Source organism: Ambystoma mexicanum, chromosome 14 (genome assembly GCF_040938575.1).
Source record: "Ambystoma mexicanum isolate Mex_15411 chromosome 14, UKY_AmexF1_1, whole genome shotgun sequence".
Lineage (NCBI taxonomy): Eukaryota > Metazoa > Chordata > Amphibia > Caudata > Ambystomatidae > Ambystoma > Ambystoma mexicanum.
This window is the reverse complement of record NC_090940.1, coordinates 621,707,350-621,720,726: the sequence shown is the minus strand read 5'-3', so window position 1 is coordinate 621,720,726 and position 13,377 is coordinate 621,707,350.

Here is a 13,377-nt window from a genome sequence, read left to right as displayed (position 1 = left end):
GCGCGCCCATCATCCTCACGGCGTGATACGGAGGGTGGCATGAACACTTGTGATGGCCAGAATGCTGGAACGGATAGAAAGGAACTGGCTTAATAACTGGATTTCTCGGAAGGGCACCATGCGTAGGGGCAGAGTCAGTCACATATAAGAGTTTCCTTCCATGCGTCCCCACAGATTTCGGACGCTCCATGGGGGGTGGCCGGGAGGCTGCACAGATCTTTCTGGGCTGGGCCTGAAGTGCGGTGTGGGCAGCTCCTATCCTGGTTCCCTGGCATAGTAGGACGTCCTTGCCATATTCCCTGGGTTACTGATGCAGTCTCCAGTGCCACCCCAGTAACGGGGGAACCATGTGTGTGAAGCTTCCATGACCTTTTATGCACTCACAGCAACATGCGGCAATAACACACACACTGCACGCGCAACACCCGAGCTGCCGCCGCGCACACGGCATGCACTTATCACGCATACATTGTGCTAATTAATACTACGCAACAAAAGAACGCACACAATACACACCATGTACCTACTGTGTATACAGCACATACAACATGTATCTACTGCACAGAACCCGTGCAGCCGCCGCGCACACGGCATGCACTTATCACGCACACACTTTGCACATCATGCCACGCAGCCAAAAGCGCACACAACATACACCATGCACCCACACTCACAGGGCCCACCCAAATCTACTGTTACTTTTCTTGAAGGGGTTTCTGAGAAATGACCCTTCTGTCCTTACTGCTGACGCATACCTCTCATAGAACTTTACATTCACCTACTAATAGCCTAGGAACCCAATGAACTATTGACTCTGCGCGCACCTCCTAGCATAGGATAGTTTCTCAGACAAGTGCATCCATTTACTAACTTACTTATGTAGCCCCGAGAGCACAGGTCGCAGGGCGCATAAGTAAAACCTCGCCAACAACCATTTTAGGGTAAACATCTAGAATTAAAAAGTCGATTTAAACGACCCATTTCAATCGTACAATCGATTGCTTTAAATACATGTAATTGTTCTTTTAAACATATAATGGCTCACCTAAAGCCTACTCTACGGAACCCTGCAAATCGTTTTAAACACATGTCTTGTTTTAGGGGGCACTGCCCCTATATTGGTATTTATTTGACCATTCGGCGTTCCTGTCTAGGCTGCATTTAGGAAAATGAGAGTTCGCATTCGGGGCCTTCTCCGGCGTTCCTGGGGGTGCTGCACCCTGGATACTGGTTACCCCGTAGTCGCTGTTTCCGCCCAGGCAGCCATGCCCCCGGCTTTCCAAGCATTTACCTCTCGCCCTCTGCGTCTAGATCAGATTCCGAGACGTTACTGCGCGGCCACAAGGCGCATACAACGCCTACATGCTATTGAATGGAATTCGGGGTTTCATTGGGGGAACTTCGGCATTCTGGGAAGTACGGGTTGCAAACACTGCAGTGTGTACGCATATGGGGGTATTCGGACCCTTTGTAACTATTCTAGATTTCAAGCGTTGACAAATGAACGAACAGCTGCTTCCACAAAATAGTCCACAGCAATTGTTCGCCACGAAAGCCCCCACCTCCCCAAGGGCTATGCGTGAGGAAAGCACCTGGGAGAGCCCATCTGGCACAAAGAGTATATTGGGTAGGAGACTCGTGTTGCGGATGGGGAGTGACGTACACGTTTGGATGCATACACAAATGTATGCCTTTCCCTGCAGCGGCCTCTGGGAGCGCCAAAACGCGCTGTGCCGAAGTCCAGGCATTGGGCGCTGAGCGGTCAGGTTAGCCATAGGAATGAAAGGCGTGCGGTGGCGGCAAAGAAGAAACCACCTGTAAACACGGGAAGCCGTAATGAACCTGAGACCACACAACTATCAATGTTGAGTCCAGAGAGAGGCACCCGTGCCTTTAGCCAATCAGAATGTTTGGAGTTCAGCCAATAACCTCAGAGAAAAAACTAATCAATTTCCCAGTAAATTATTCTTTCAATAAGAAAATGTAAATGCTTAACATATGCACAGAACCATATTTAAATACTACAAAATAAAAACGCATTTACTTTGCTAACCTAGTTTGTCAAAGTCAAAAAAGTTCATTTCCGTACAAGAAAGCATACCATAAAAACACCACACAAATTAACAACCAACAATATCACAAACAGGAATTAAAACGATTACAATTACATTTTTTTAAAAAATTAAACACAAAACCACAAAACTCAAAAACCAACAAATCTTAATATAAATTCTCTCAAAGACAAAACGCACTTTAAGAACATCAACACAGCCCACCCCACCTGGCCAGAGTTCAGCCATAACAGATAATACAATGCTGGCTCATAACATCGAAAACCTAGATTCCAATATATTCTTTCTAATTGCTGAAAAAGCAGGGCGAACAAAATACTGTGCCGAATCTTCTTTAGACGCCCCCAAGAAAACACATGACTGATCCACAGCCCCCATGGATCAAACGACACACATAGCTCTCAAATAGAGTGACCAGATTAAAAAAGTAAAAAACCCAGATAGGGCCAATGACATAAAAGTAAGACTAACTCTTGAAAGTGGCTGTCAAGGCACTACACGTCAGTAGCGTTTGGGGGAGAAGGGGGCTTAAGTGTTACTGTTCGAATAAACACATATAATTAATTTATCACAAACTAACACTATCTTAAGTTCTAAAATGCAGCATTTCGACTGTGTGAGATTGTGCATTCCTGCCTGCCAGCCATGAAGACGTACTACAAAAAACCGGGGCCACTGCAGTTTCCAATGGGAACATATTCTTGAGAAAGGGGGACAGAGCACCCAATACCAGCACAGTCCTGCAAAAACCTGGACGCATGGCACCCTATCCCAAATGAATACCCAGTTTGTATTTTTACTTTACTCACGATTATAGTCACGTGTTTACTTCAGCATGTATTGCTATTATCAATATGTACAAATAGCCTTATAGTCCTCATGAGGGGGCATTAGCACTCGGATAATGGCCGTTTCCCAATGTATGCACGAGGAAAAGTTGGTGGCAGGTCATTATCCCTATAAGGCTAAATTAAAAGGCGTGTATACTGCGACCAGCACACTGGGTTTATGGCACAGAGGTTGCCCTGGCGAGAGCATGCCGTGCCACCGCCCGCTGTGTACCACACTGTGGTTGTAGTGGAAAAGAAATGTGGACAGGGTGTGAGCAAATAAGAGAAGCAGCAGTAGTTTAGAAACAAGCGAGACAACAGCACTGAAAGGTACATTGGGTTGGAGGGAAAGGGGTATGATTGTGGCGGTGGAGGGTATAGTCAGTGGCAGGTGATCAAAAAAAGGTGCATTGGAAAGAAAAGGGAGCAATCCCAGCCTGTCATCCCGAAAACATAACCTGTGAGGGCAATTTCCATGAAAAGGATTGTGTGGTGATAGAATCCGGCACATGGCATGTAATCCGCAAAAGGGACATTGAATATGATTTCATGTGAAATGTCCTTTCAGGATGGGTCGCCAGAGAGGAGGCCCAGCGGCTCTGGGAGTGTCCTTCTCAGGCCAGGGTGTTGGGTGGGTGGGGGGGCGGGGGCGGGCATGGCATTAGAACCTCTTGATCGCTGCGCCTCGGGATAGAGATCGGTAGAAATTAGAGGTTCAGGTTCATTTGTTTGATGTGATTGCTGCCTGTGTATACTGGACATTCAACCAAATGTCCACGTCAGTAAAATGAAATGGGTGATCGTGTACCGTAAGGCGCGATGTTATCCTACAATCCTGGTCAAATGTTAGGTATTAATCAGGGAATCCAAACATAAAGAAATATTAATCATGAATTATGACTAACACGTGTTACAACGCTAGGTCCATTTCAAGGCATACAGTAAATTCAATGCTATACCACCGGCGTCGTTCCACTCTGCACGCCAGAAAAGGCACGAGTACGTCTGTAATGTACCACAAAGAACTGATCATCAACTCCTTCATCATCGTATTAGGAACTTTCCTTGGAAATGAATTTGCAATACAACTCCAAGATACAGAATCCTTCAAGTATGAAAGTATACAATATGCATTGTACGCGTTGGTCCATTATCAAGATTGATGACGCAGGCGGCAGCGCAGTGAGAGATTGATGACGCAGGTGGCAGCCAGTGAGAGATTGATGACGCAGGTGGCAGCGCAGTGAGAGATTGATGACGCAGGCGGCAGCGCAGTGAGGGAAACATCAGACACATATATTCTTTGGGAGGCATTAGGCCACATTTCCTACATCATCAAAATGTGACAGACCCAGATCATCATCCAACTATTACATCATCAATTACGTCATCATCAAATTATAAATACCGTCATCATTACGTACTTGACTTGAGCTTGGGCTCGTGACAGTGCCCAAACACACACACTCCGGGATGGACCTGAGGGAAATATGCGATCTCCTAAACCGACCAGCCCCCAAGGCCCACTTGCACAGACCGGTGAGGATGACACCTCACCATTCCACGTGAGAGAAAACAGAAGCTCCCCGGTTCTGGGTTGGGCAACAGAGAGGGAGAGCACCTTCTGCCCCTTCTCTTTACACCCGCCCAGGTCCCTTTGGTTCTGGACTTCTGGCGCGGACGTCACCGTTCCACCCAGCACTGGGGCGATCTACTCCCCAGTCGGGTGCCCCTCCCTCTTGGACCACCCCCAGGCCTCCCAGTCCGCTGCCCCAGCTAAACGCCAGGGCTGCTATTGTTACTGCATGCCTTGAAAAAGACCTGCCGTGGAACCACGTGCTGGCCATAATTCATGACTAATGATATGTCTTTGCAATATTTGGATTCCTTGATTAATACCGAACAGCTGGCCAGGATTGTGGGATAAGATAGCGTCTTACGGTATACCATCCCCCATTTCATTTTAGGAAAATTAATGTGTTTCCCAACTCCCGTTGCACGATAGTCCTGCTCAATGGGAGGTAAAAATGTGCTAATTTAACTAAGAAAACATAGGAGGCTAGATAGACGTGCCAGAAGAACCATGGTTTGGCCATACAACAGTGAATGCAGGAACACAAGTGTGATGTGGGACGAGAAAAAGGGAGAAGCTCCATCCTCCAAAATCCATACCCTTTGGCTACTTAATAAGGACATTTGGAATTACCCTGATGGCGAGCTAACGTTTCCATCAAAGCCAGTCTTGGCTTCAGAACAGTTTCCCTAACCTCACTTTACACTTCGCCATATGATGAATGAGGTCTTTGTCACTTTGAAAGCAAATGTGCTATTCCATCCCAGCACAATCTTTTCAGTTAGTACAATAAAAGATTTCAAAACTCGAACTTTGAAAAAAACTGGAGTAACAAGGCAACTACATTTACACATGTGCAGGACTACAAGTGTGATCCTGAAATGAATACACACATTTATGTATGTATTGTGGGCTTGTTAGGCGCATATACAGCATGTAAAATACTGTTTGAAAGCGCCCACAGGGTGAAGGGATGGAACAAGGGAGTGAAACACATTACAAAACCCAATATTTAAGAGCATTGGGAGGAAAAGGGACAAACCTACTATGCCTTGTGAGTATTCAGAACGTGCAAGTGCAGCAAGGAAGAGGGCACAGGGGCTAAGTGCTGGGGAGTCCGAGCTCATGGGTGCGCCACAGATGAAGTGCTAGGATTGTTGAGTGCTACACGGCCTGGAACCGCATTAGGAGCAAGTGCAAACCTCCAGGGTGGAGGGTGCGCCAATGCAAGTGCTGAGGGTAGACAGGAGCTAGGCGGATTGGGTGTGGGGGCTCAGGGGCCCCAAGGATGCAAAAAGACCCCGGACACCAATCACAGCAACTATGGGATTAGCAGAGAAGAGAAGAAGGGAAGGAGGAGGTAAATAAGAAAGCCTTCGTAGCTTCCGGAATGTAAGAAAGTCCTGCTCCAGGCACAGTCAGGGGAAGGCTGTTCCAAAGGAGAGATGAAGCTGAGGAAAGTGAACGACCCCCTGCCCTCTGTTTAGCAAAACGCTTTAAACACAAAGAGTTGGTGCCAGAGGAGCCTAGTGCTCTAGAGGGAGAGTATCTAGTGAGATAAATATGATTGGAAGAGCCTTATATGCGTGACAGGCGGCACCTAAGACCAAGAGACGTGAGATTTTTAAAAAGCGTTGAAGCCTAAGACTAAGAACCATGAGGTGGGATTTAAAAATGGCGTTGACTGGTTCATCGGAATAGAGCATGACTTTGAGACATTGGCTTTCATTCTGACTATGCCGGTTACCGGCACTGGGTCCAGCGGCATTGCCGCCGGCGGAGGACCGTCATTACCACCACTGGCATACGAGGGCTTTTATTGCCGGTGGGGCGCCTGGTTCACCTCCAGCATTTATCTGCAGGTAACCCAGGTGCCCCACCGGCACCCGTGGTCGGGTGGTCCGGTAAAGTGGCAGTACCCTCGGACCGCCCGACTCGGAATGAGGCCCATTATCTCTATTTACCCAGTGATGTGCTGTTTAAATATGTCCGGCACTCAAGATTGGAAGAGGCCCCCTAAGCCACGGCCTCGCTCACTTGCAGGCTCAATGCCCCACTTGCCATTGACTAAAGCGGACACTGCTCCGGGAGGAAAGGGAGACAGAAATGCATTGCATCACTTTGCTTTACGCCACTAAACAAGAAGTCGTCGCTTTCAACAACCGGGAATTAGTTTAGTGAGTTACGAAACATGGCCACAAGACCATCGCCCATAAATGGCCTGCTTCTCTCACGCCAAAATTAAAATACACAACGGAAATCCATTCAATGACAAGGAGGAGGGGGGAGAAAGGTGACCGAGGCTTCAAAATACAGACATTATTGTCAGCAAATGTGCAGATTGCTGTGGGCAGTGTAGAGTTCGCGCCCCCATCCGCCCGTGGGGTAGGCGTGGGGCCCCCAAAGCCAGCAGCCACCCCCCTCCCACCACCACCCAGAGCTCTAATTAAGCCTGTCAGACGAGGTGTAAAAATCAATATATTCCCCGCCAGGAACATCTGAGCGCGCTCGGTGATTTGGTTACCGCGGAGGTGAGAAATAAACAAATATCTGGGGTTTAAGTCCATCTGCGGCAGTGGGAAGAAAAGCGACTATTCTTGTTTACTTAGAGGAGCCTACAGTTAGACCCGGCTGCGAGCTGCGATGCTTCCTAGACAACCATTCTATATGTAGGAGGATCTCGAATACCAGAGTGTACTGGGGGCGGGAGCTGTGCGTGACGGGGACGTCGAGAGCTTTTTAACATATATTTACTGTTCAATCCCTTGCACAAGGAGATGGACAGATTTGCTCTCAATCACACGACCTTGGTGGGCAAGTGTTTCAGCCCAGTTAGAGCCCAGGTGGCGCACCCCCGCCCCGGATTGGTCACTTGGGACGGAATTACATGCTATACCCTGAGAGGGCGGGGTCTGAATCGGGTTCAGAGTGCAGGGAATGAGGCTGCTGGGAACTAGACGCAGCTCACTACAGTTCGAAGGCGCGGAGTACATTCTTGGCGATCACCAAGCCCTTCCCCTTTTCTTTTCATGAGCTTTTGTAACTTGGTTTTGTTTTTTCCTATCCTTACCCATTCTCCACTTATCCCAGCCCTTTCTTTTTCCCCTGTCACCTACCTATCGCGCAGCGCTCACCCAGCACTTGCTCCTTTCTTTCCTTTATTTGTCAAACTCTGAGTGCCCTGTGAAGCTGGCACTCAATAGATAGAACTCTCAATGCCTTCTGGAGATGGCCCTCAATGTATAGCCCCCATAAGGACCACGTGAGGCTTATGGAAGACGGACGCCTTTTCGCTGACACAGAAATGAGTATGACGAGAAACGGAGATTGCTATCAATTAGCAAAGAGACACACCGAGAGGGAGGGAGGGAAGGAAGGAAGGAAGGAAGGAAGGAAGGAAGGAAGGAAGGAAGGAAGGAAGGAAGGAAGGAAGGAAGGAAGGAAGGAAGGAAGGAAGGAAGGAAGGAAGGAAGGAAGGAAGGAAGGAAGGAAGGAAGGAAGGAAGGAAGGAAGGAAGGAAGGAAGGAAGGAAGGAAGGAAGGAAGGAAGGAAGGAAGGAAGGAAGGAAGGAAGGAAGGAAGGAAGGAAGGAAGGAAGGAAGGAAGGAAGGAAGGAAGGAAGGAAGGGAGGGAGGGAGGGAGGGAGGGAGGGAGGGAGGGAGGGAGGGAGGGAGGGAGGGAGGGAGGGAGGGAGGGAGGGAGGGAGGGAGAAGGAAGGGAGGGAGGGAGGGAGGGAGAAGGAAGGGAGGGAGGGAGGGAGGGGGAAGGAAGGGAAGGAGGGAGGGGGAAGGAAGGGAGGGAGGGAGGAAGGGAGGGAGGGGGAGGGAGGGAGGGGACGAAGGGAAGAAAGAAGGAAGGAAGGCAGGAAAGAAGGAAGGAAGGGGAGAGAGGGAGGGAAGGAAGGAAAGAAGGGGGGAGGGAAGAAGGAAGGAAGGAAGGAAGAGAGGGAGGGAAGAAGGGAGGGAGGGATGGGAGGGAGGAAGAAAGGAAGAAGGGAGAGGCAGGGAGGAAGGATGGAAAAGAGGGGAGGGAGGAAAAAGAGAGGGTTGGAAGGGAGACGGAAGGAAGGAGGGAAAGTGAGGGTGGCTGGAGGGTGAGGGGGGATGTGGGCGCATACACTGAGACGGGCGGCAGGTTGGTGTGGTTTAGCGCATTGATGGAGGATGAACGGATGGATGGGTAAATGAATGGATGGGAAGTACACAGACTCATGTCGCACAAGGCACGGCCCGGGACATGAAAATCCCGTATTACTGTCACTGCACAACACTGAACTCATGTGCTGTGTTCTGACCTGATCTTCAGCCCAAGGATAACACCACCCACGGACCCCAGCCAACCAGAAGGTTCCCCCTTTCAGAGGTGTGTGCAAACTAGTGCCCCATGACAGGCAGCAATGGTCTCTCTGTAGCTTCCCTGCTGCACAGAAGACTGGACTTAGGCGGAGTCCGTGGGAGGGGCAGAGGGCATCTGCTCTATTCACCCAGGCACCAAATCCAATACACACGAGCCAAGTGTGACGCCGCGAGAGCTCGGAAAACGGAAACATACTTTCCCCTCTATCATAACGGCCATATATACAAAACAAAAGAAACGGGTTCTTTAGGTGGGCCATTTGCTCCGGTGCTCGGAGTCACAGGGCCATGGGTATTGCCATGGGCTGGAAGTGAACGAGGCACCTGGAAGAGACCCTCAGTGGCCGCTGCGAGCAAGGTGGCCTGTGGCTCAGGGCACACACTCTCGCCTTGCGCCCCAACAAGCGCGGGCAGCGGATCGGCACATACAAAACAGCATTCAAATAAAATCAATATGTAAGAAAATGCAAGTGAAGCGGCAATGAAACTCATTTGACACGCTACGTACCATCACATTGGGAAAGAATAGGATATTAACAAAGCGCTTAGAAGCGGGTGGAATTCGGAGTGGACATACTAGATAGACAAAAACGGAAATTAATTTTAAAGTGTGGAAAAGAGAAGCCAGCTTCCGATACAAATAGTGTTTATTTCTACTGGTGTTCCACTAAAAGGGAAATCAGAATTGTCTCTGAATTTGGAATTGCCGTTTTTAAACGCCGGTTTTCACCTGCTTTTCAGAGTGGCACTATTGCACGTTCTTCGTTCTAGAGTGATTTGATTGTGTACATCTAATACAAAATGGAAAACGCTGAAACATGAAACCGCACTGCACGTTGTGGCGTGGGCATTCCAATGTTGGCCCGTGTGGTGCCATCGCCGGGGGCACCGGGGAGAAACGGAGGCGCACACATGTTGAGGGAGAGACAGGCTGCTGGGCGGGTGGCCGCTCTGTTTTCTAACTTGCAATAATCCGCAGCGCTTTTTATTGTAACGATGCGAATTTCCGAATTAAGTATTAAGTCCATTTAAATGGGTGCCTGTGATGAACGAATGCCGCAAGTAAATAACAGGATTCGTTGTGATATAGAAACTCCCACCGGGAGCCTGTGGAGTGCAGCCCAGCGCCCCACTTTAGGGCCAGGGCAGGGGAAGGCGCTGGAGAAGGTAGCGCATTGAAACCGTAACACTTTCTACGCTTGCCCCTCGAGTTTCGCTGGCGCCCGCTGCAGATCCAGTGCTTTGACTGCTAGCGGGGCTACAGGGCGCATCAACGCCCGCTGGCATCACTGAATGTCATGCCAGGAGCCGAAAGACAGTAACTTCTAAAATGGCAGGTAAATAAGTTCCGTAAAGCGACTTCTGTCATTTCGGCTGCCTCTGGGCGCCGGGCAGTGGGAGCAACCGATGGAAGGGATCACCCATACACCCTCCACCGCCCCCACGGATAAGCCCTAAACAGCTCTTAGCGGGAGCAGCTCCAAGCAGCTCTCCCGGCCCCACTTAAACAGATTTACGCGGCTTCATAACCGGCCTGCAAGGAGCAGTCTTAATCGCGCGGATTTAGGTTCTCTACTTGTTTATATGCCCACCATATGCTGCCCGAGTGTCAGCAATACATAAATATCATCCGCGGGGCTCTCCCCTCAACCCTCCGCCTCCCGCAGTGCTACCGGGGAAGATGATGTTAATACGGGATCGTGCTGAAGGATGCGGAAAAATAAAGTACTCCGTAAGGTGGCGCTAGAGAGCCAGCTGATCCAGCAAGGACACACTGGCAGGATTTCAAGTTACTACATAATATGCCCCCTCCCCCTCAATGATCTTTCGTACAAGGTTCTCCTAGCACATTCGTGTTTCTTGTGCAAGGTCTGTCCGCCCACCCCCAGTTTTTGCTCTTTTGGGTTCACACCAGACACCCCCAGTTGCTTATCCGTAGTTGTTGCTCTCTTCTGAGCTCACACTTGCTTCCCCCGAATTGCTTACCCTGGTTTTTGCACTCTTCTCTGCTCCCATCTGGCACCTCTCAGTGATTACCCCTCGTTTTTGCACTCTTCTCTGCTCCTACCTGGCACCTCTAAGTTGCTTACCCTGGTTTTTGCACTCTTCTCTGCTCCCATCTGGCACCTCTCAGTGATTACCCCTCGTTTTTGCGCTCTTCTCCCACCTGGCACCTCTCAGTGTTTACCCATGGTTTTTGCACTCTTCTCTGCTCCCACCTGGCACCTCTCAGTGATTACCCCTCGTTTTTGCACTCTTCTCTGCTCCCATCTGGCACCTCTCAGTGTTTACCCCTGGTTTTTGCACTCTTCTCTGCTCCCACCTGGCACCTCTCAGTGCTTACCCCTGGTTTTTGCTCTCTTCTCTGCTCCCACCTGGCACCTCTCAGTTGCGAACCACTGGTTTTTGCACTCTTCTCTGCTCCCACCTGGCACCTCTCAGTTGCTTAGCCCTGGTTTTTGCACTCTTCTCTGCTCCCACCTGGCACCTCTAAGTTGCGTACCCCTGGTTTCTGCACTCTTCTCTGCTCCCACCTGACACCTCTCAGTTGCGTACCCCTGGTTTTTGCACTCTTCTCTGTTCCCATATGGCACCTCTCAGTTGCGTACCCCTGGTTTCTGCACTCTTCTCTGCTCCCACCTGACACCTCTCAGTTGCGTACCCCTGGTTTTTGCACTCTTCTCTGTTCCCATATGGCACCTCTCAGTTGCGTACCCCTGGTTTTTGCATTCTTCTCTGCTCCCACCTGGCACCTCTCAGTTGCTTAGCCCTGGTTTTTGCACCATGCTCTGCTCCCACCTGGCACCTCTCAGTGCTTACCCCTGGTTTTTGCACTCTTCTCTGCTCCCACCTGGCACCTCTCAGTTGCTTAGCTCTGGTTTTTGCACTCTTCTGTGCTCCCACCTGGCACCTCTCAGTTGCGTACCCCTGGTTTCTGCACTCTTCTCTGTTCCCATATGGCACCTCTCACTTGCGTACCCCTGGTTTTTGCATTCTTCTCTGCTCCCACCTGGCACCTCTAAGTTGCTTACCCCTGGTTTCTGCTCTCTTCTCTGCTCCCACCTGGCACCTCTCAGTTGCGTACTCCTGGTTTTTGCACTCTTATCTGCTCCCACCTGGCACCTCTAAGTTGCTTAGCCCTGGTTTTTGCACTCTTCTCTGCTCCCACCTGGCACCTCTCAGTTGCGTACCCCTGGTTTCTGCACTCTTCTCTGCTCCCACCTGACACCTCTCAGTTGCGTACCCCTGGTTTTTGCATTCTTCTCTGCTCCTACCTGGCACCTCTAAGTTGCTTACCCTGGTTTTTGCACTCTTCTCTGCTCCCACCTGGCACCTCTCAGTGCTTACCCCTGGTTTTTGCTCTCTTCTCTGCTCCCACCTGACACCTCTCAGTTGCGTACCCCTGGTTTTTGCATTCTTCTCTGCTCCCACCTGGCACCTCTAAGTTGCTTAGCCATGGTTTTTGCACTCTTCTCTGCTCCCACCTGGCACCTCTCAGTTGCGTACCCCTGGTTTCTGCACTCTTCTCTGCTCCCACATGGCACCTCTCAGTTGCGTACCCCTGGTTTTTGCATTCTTCTTTGCTCCCACCTCGCACCTCTAAGTTGCTTACCCCTGGTTTTTGCTCTCTTCTATGCTCCCACATGGCACCTCTCAGTTGCGTACTCCTGGTTTTTGCACTCTTCTCTGCTCCCACCTGGTACCTCTCAGTTGCTTAGCCCTGGTTTTTGCACTCTGCTCTGCTCCCACCTGGCACCTCTCAGTGCTTACCCCTCGTTTTTGCACTCTTCTCTGCTCCCACCTGGCAACTCTCAGTTGCTTAGCCCTGGTTTTTGCACTCTGCTCTGCTCCCACCTGGCACCTCTCAGTGCTTACCCCTGGTTTTTGCACTCTTCTCTGTTCCCACGTGGCACCTCTCAGTTGCTTAGCCCTGGTTTTTGCACTCTTCTCTGCTCCCACCTGGCACCTCTCAGTTGCGTACCCATGGTTTATGCACTCTTCTCTGCTCCCACCTGACACCTCTCAGTTGCGTACCCCTGGTTTTTGCATTCTTCTCTGCTCCCACCTGGCACCTCTAAGTTGCTTAGCCGTGGTTTTTGCACTCTTCTCTGCTCCCACCTGGCACCTCTCAGTGCTTACCCCTCGTTTTTGCACTCTTCTCTGCTCCCACCTGGCACCTCTCAGTTTTTACCCCTGGTCATTGCTCTCTTCTCTGCTCCCACCTAGCACCTCTCAGTTGCGTACTCCTGGTTTTTGCACTCTTCTCTGCTCCCACGTGGCACCTCTCAGCTGCTTAGCCCTGGTTTTTGCACTCTTCTCTGCTCCCACCTGGCACCTCTCAGTTGCGTACCCCTGGTTTCTGCACTCTTCTCTGCTCCCACCTGACACCTCTCAGTTGCTTACCCCTGGTTTTTGCACTCCTCTCTGCTGCCACCTGGCACCTCTCAGTGCTTACCCCCTGGTTTTTGCTTTGTTCTTGGCTCCCACCTGACACCTCTCAGTTGTTTACTCTAGATGTTTACTATCTGCTGGGTTCACACATGGCAC